The following is a 6,321-nucleotide window of genomic DNA, read 5'->3' as shown; positions in this document are numbered from 1 at the left end:
CTTGAACGATATAAGTAGGTAGTTAACAAAAAAAACATAAAATATATAACATTTAAGAAAAAAAAACCGCCGCTTTTATGGTTCTGGTGAAAGGTATTTCCGAATGTTGGATTATATAGAAATGTGTAGGTATTTTTTAAAACTGCTTTTAATGTAAATCTTTTATTATTTGATGGAAACAAAACTGAATATACGTATACCGTAAAGGTTTGAAGAGTTTCCTTAATTCCTCATGAATCCAATATCCGATTATAAGAAATCGAGCTTGACAAAATTTGAAACTCAATATGTTATAACAAAGAGAACAAATCTCCTAACAAATAAATGTGACTGTTCTGAACTTAAATGCATGCTGTTCTTATAAAAATACCAACGTCATTACTAGCGTGCCGTTCAGATTTAATGAGTTCCGTTCTGATCTTCATCAGCAGTTCCACTGCACCAAATGTTACTGTTCTAGCCGTAAGTGCATGCTGTTCTTATAAAAATACCAAATTCACTATAAGTGTGCCGTTCAAATTTGAGGAGTTCCGTGGGACCAATCTGTATGCATGTATGCATACAGCGTGGGGCCTGTAACAAAAGCAAAAAATCAAACTGTAGGCTACACTCCTTAACACTTTCGCTACCAAGAACCCGACTGTCGGGCACACCGCTCGTAGAAGCGTAGCCGATTACATGGGGAAACCCGTATGTAGCGAAAATGTCGTAGCGCCGCGTAGAGCCCGGTTTCGAAAGTGTTAAACTGACCAACATTTGTTCAGTGACTTTTAAAAATTATGAAGTCTTTAAATTTTTAATTTTTCATACAAAATAAATATTAGCTTCAATGTACGCCATTATTGTTGTCATTGACGTTGTCTGTCACACTTTAGACTTAACAGAATTCGCAATACATTACCTCTTAGAAAAAACTTTCAAGGGTGATAAAATTCAAAATACAAGTTATTTTTAAAAGTCGCTGAACAAATGTTGATCAGTATAAGGAGAATAGCCTACAGTTTAATTTTTTGCTTTTGTTACAGGCCCCACTCTGTATACATTCAATCAGAAAAAAATATTTTCTAAATCGGTCCAGTAGCGACGGAGATATCGTGAACAAACATTCTTGCGTTATCCCGGCATTTGTCACGGTTCATGGGAGCCTGGGACCGCTTTGACAACTAATCCCATGAGTTGGCGTAAGCACTAGTTTTTACGAAAGCGACTGCCATCTGACCTTCCGACCCGAAGGGTAACTCTGCCTTATTGGAATTAGCCCGGTTTCCTCACGACGATGTTTTCCTTCACCGAAAAGCGTCTGGCAAATACCTACAATGTAAACGAGCGACAACGGCGGCAGATAAACCGTTAGCGGTTTTCGCTCGCTCGGCTGTTCAAATGTAAAAAACCGGCCAAGTGCGAGTCGGACTCGCCCACCGAGGGTTCCGTACCTACAAAACTTTTACGTTACTCACATAATTCTAAAGACTGGGCTAGGCTAGAAGTATAGGTTCTCTAATGAGCATAATTGTGTTTAGTAGACATGCGCAAAATGTGTCACCAAAAAGAAAACAGTGATATGATATGTATCTTTCGTCCACAGTGAAGTACTTCACTCTTTTAGTTCACTAGTTCAGTTTAGTTCAGTAGCTCAATGGACCCATCTGTATCAACAGTTGGTTTCAGTTCTCTCATTCACGGATATATTGAAAGGAATTACTAATTTGACAGATAATCTCATTCAATATGAATGATAAAATTCAATGAATTGGATCGAAAAAATGTGAAATGCGTGAAATTTAAACGAAAACTAGGTAAGGTTATTTAGAAGTTATAGCCCAAAAAGTGACTTGTGCAATCGTTTTATAGACTAATTTTATATAAAATTTGATAATAAAATTAAAAATAATATCGTTATTTTACTCGTAATTCGTACTCAAAAAGTACGCAAAAAGTGCAAATTCTTACTAGATCAGTGTCAGCACAGAATATATAATAGTACAAGTACAGAAGGCCCACTGCTTTGATATTCACGACATGCCGCCTTTTTAAATGCCTACAAAATTCTTACAAAGAAACGAGCCGCACGTGCGCGGCGTCCGGCGATAGGGTTGCCTATGGATTAAAACGAATTAATACTCAGATAAAATGTTTTACTATTATATTCAGGTCTTGGGTACTTTCTAGGTATATATATAGAATTTATATATTTTTGTTTAAGTTCTATCATCACAAGCCTTATTGAACCCTTCCGGGGGAATTAATCAATAGTAGATCTGTGTAAAAAGTCCTATGGTATTTATTTTATTCATGATATTTATTTAACTAAGTTTTATTGGCCATTCCACATGCGGACAGCGTATAATGAACCTTAAAAAAAAACTCGCGACGCAAAGTAACAATAGAAAGTGCGAACGTGCGTTCCGTGAGAACGCGTGCCACCCCTGATTAGGCCGCGAACTCGCGGCCGCCAGCATGTACTTGTAGCGCGGCGATAGAATCGCAGAGTGAGCCGCCCCTGGTGTCAGTATACAATTATACATTGCTTCATTCAAATGCAGCAAAAGATAAATGTTAAGTACAAAACAAGCCATGTACCTACGTGGCGTAATTATTTCTTATTCCTTATTGTTGGATTTATGAGTAGGCAGTGGCGCCTTAGTGAAACGGAATATAACTTTCACGCGCAAGTGTGAGGAGTGTTTCCGATTTTGACGAGTCATTGACGCCGCTCGGCAGTTTTGGCGCGAAAAGCTTTCGCTATACTTCGGTCGCCCTCGGTTATTATCGGAGAAATGGCGGCGGGGCGCGATACTGTGTCCTTCACTTACTGAGCGAGTGAGCCAGTAAAAGTAAAGATAGACAAATTGAACTGTTGAAGGACTGAACTAAATAGATCTCAACTGAAGTAGTGAATGAAAGGGTGTCATCTTGTGAAGTACTTCATTTGAATCTTTCATTCAGGAACTACTCATGTCTAGTGTTTAGCGCCACCTCTCGACGAATTCGCGAACTAATTAGCACAGCTTGCGTGAGGTCTTTTATAATGTTAACCAAATTCAACATTTTTTATTTTATTTTAAAGTAGGTGTTTTATGTAAAATTTCGTAGCTATAAATTTTAACACCCTTATTCATACACTAAAGTATCCAGCCGATAAAGTTCGTTTGTCCCTTTCTATCACACCAATACGTCGGAAAGGGACAAACGAAATTTATCGGCTTGATAACTTTTTAGTGTACGTTTATGAATAACGGAGTAAGTAAGTATGGTAAACATCAGAAAGGGTGAGTAAAACAATCTGAAAGGTTCTAAGTTTTACTTAAAGGTTTTTTTAATCTAATCCAAATTTGGTTATGGTAGCTGAAAAAGTATACAGAATAGTATAACGCAAGTTTCTAGCGGGAAATTACTAAATAATTATTATTTAAATTTTAACTTTTGATTAGCAGAAACGTCTGCGCTGGAGTATCGATTCAGAGGCCGTGAGTTCAAGTCTCACCCAAGGCAGACATTTTCCACTTTTAAATTTAAAAATATTATTTAGTAAATACATTATCTATTGTTGTATTTTGCCTTGGACCTTGTAGTACCTATAGGTACTCTTGTATAGAATAGACTTTGCCAGCCTCTCGCCTACACCACAATTTAACCCATATCCCATAGATTTTCTGGACCAGTATAAGGTGCCCTCTTGGTGGTTAAAAGGTTGTCCATTAATTACCGGGCATCCTGTATAATATCAAATCGTACGAGAGCAGCGAACGTGTGCAGGCAGCGAAGGGAGCCGACCGCGCGAATGATGAGTTCGCGCGGCGAATCCCGCGTGACATCGTCCGTCGACACCCCTCCTCCCTCCCACCCCGCCCGCAGCGGCGCGCGGTGTCTCCGCCCGCCTGTGTATCGTCCTTCAATTTCTTTACATATCGAAACTTATTACTGAAGAAGAAGGTTCAAAATTGAATGAATACAGGTGTATAGATATTTATGTAGCTGACCGTACGATAAAAAGTATAATTCATACACTTAATTGTAAAAATGTAATGTATACGGATTAATTAATTTAATATAGATAGGTAATTATTGATATATGGCAAAACGAAGGAAATTGTTTACACCTCCGCAAATAAGTATCTAATTATAATTTTTAATTTACCCTGATGTTACTTCACGTACCTAGGTACTTATTTTAAAATCCCTAAAAATGTCTATTGAGTTTCTGCCACAGAGTCCACAGACCACCATGTGGTTTCTGCATATTCTGTGCATAGAATTTGCAGAGACATTGCAGAGAGCGCACGCAGACACCGGCGCGGCGCCAGTGGACGCGTCTGTGTGCGTGAGCTAGGTATGCATACAACTACAACTACTGTAGGCACCGCCCCCCTCAGTAGATCGATGCGATAACATCAATTTAAAAACTTCCCGAGCCTCGTGGCGCCCACCATACAAAATGTTTGCTAGGGAATTTTGATTCTTATTGTACTTGAGATTGAATTCAATTTCAGTTATTCGAAAAATTTTATAAACAAAAGAAATTATATTTTATTTGTTTATGAGAGTTAAAATTCCATTGAAACCATTATGTACTTTAGAAAGTACATTCGGCGCCACGAGGCTAGATACACTGTCACCTACAAATTCGACACTCAAAAGTGTCCGATCGCTTAGTTGCAAATGTGTGCGTCTAGTTGACAAACGAAAACTTCGCAATGTAGTAAAAACTACTTTAATTTTTTTACAAAAACAACGTTATTTCTTAGTAATTAAAGTTCAATTTCAAATGCAAGTAATTGGCGGTTATGACATTAATAAATGTGATCATCGCGCAAGCCATAAAATTTTATTACTGTGGCAAGTGTGCATATTTTTAAACAAATCTACGTCTTATTGCAACCAACATAAGTTTAATTCAGTTCGCGCTGCTGCGCGGTAGTTTAGAACGATGCGATAGTCCATCGATAATCAGATAATAAAGCTAGGAACATACTACGCGGACGTCCGTCGTAAATCGAGCGCGGACGGGAATCTGGACAATGGAAATACACATAACCGTGCAAACTATCGGTCGACGGACGTGGACGTGGCCTTGAGCGCATGGACGTCCGTTCGAAATCTGGCTCGCTGGATGTTTTGTTCCGTGCACACTGTTCGGTCGCGGTCGCGGTCGTTTTAAGACGGACGTCCGCGTAGTATGTTCCTAGCTTCATCACCTAAAAACGCGACGAACGCCGTCCACTGCCGCGATCTAGATAATGAATATGACACTGAATTGTGCAAACTATTGGACATAAACCGTGACGGACGTGGCCTTGAGCGTTCGGATGAATCGGATGGTGTCCTACCGCAATCTGAGGCGCTGAATGTTTTAAGACTGTGCACACTTACGCCGTGTCTTGCGTGGGCGACGGTCGCGAGACCGTCGCCTTCACGTCTCATCGCATCGTCTACTTCCATATCGATAAGGTTTGATTTCGTATGCGTCGCATCGCCGTCGCCCACGCAAGCCATCGGCTTATCAGTCGCGGTCGTCAGCCGCGTCCGTCAGACGCGTTCCATAATTTGTTTCAAGCTTTATACACAAGTTTTCCTTTCAATAGCAATAGCTAACGTAACGCTTGGCTTGAGTAATAAAAACTGTAGGATATTGAAATCTTCTTTCTTCGTTGAGCCATCGCAGCTAACTTTAACTTACAAACGGTCTTAAGCACCTGCACTTCTGAAGGCGCTTAAGTCATTTTTGCTAATAAAAAAAAACCACAACGTTCTATGAACATTGGTCAAGTGCGAGTCGGTTTTCGACTTTTCCATACAAAGAACTCATGAGCGCCTGAACGACTATGATGGCAAAGTTAACGTTTCGCACTTTCAAGACTTTACGTATATATCTCGGAAACGATAAGAGATAGAGCAAAATGGACTTCAGATTTGGGCTTTCGGTGGCACAAATTCTATGTTTTCGTCAACAGACACCTTTTTTTGGACCGATTTGAATAACATTTTGCTCAGTCAATTTATAAACAGTCTTAAGCGCCTCCTTTTTAGTAGGAACTTAAGTCATTTTGTACAAATGAAAAAAAATTCGAACAAGTTCTAAAAGGAAAAAGACAGAAATGAATTTCTTTATATCTGTCCAACTCGCTTACACAATTTTAAGACGTTTAGTAACTACTTGCAGCGGCAGTGAGTGAAATTCGTAATCTGAGTTTTTTTCTCTTAAGTCCGACTTACGCTTGACTGTAGATTTCTAATAGGTTTTCCTGTAATCTACAGGGAGAGGGCTATCTCGTGTATTTTTTTGAAAATTTTACGCTAAGTAGTTTCGGAGATAAGGGGGGG

The sequence above is a fragment of the Leguminivora glycinivorella genome, chromosome 14, assembly GCF_023078275.1.
Source record: "Leguminivora glycinivorella isolate SPB_JAAS2020 chromosome 14, LegGlyc_1.1, whole genome shotgun sequence".
Classification (NCBI taxonomy): domain Eukaryota; kingdom Metazoa; phylum Arthropoda; class Insecta; order Lepidoptera; family Tortricidae; genus Leguminivora; species Leguminivora glycinivorella.
This window is presented reverse-complemented; position numbering follows the sequence as displayed.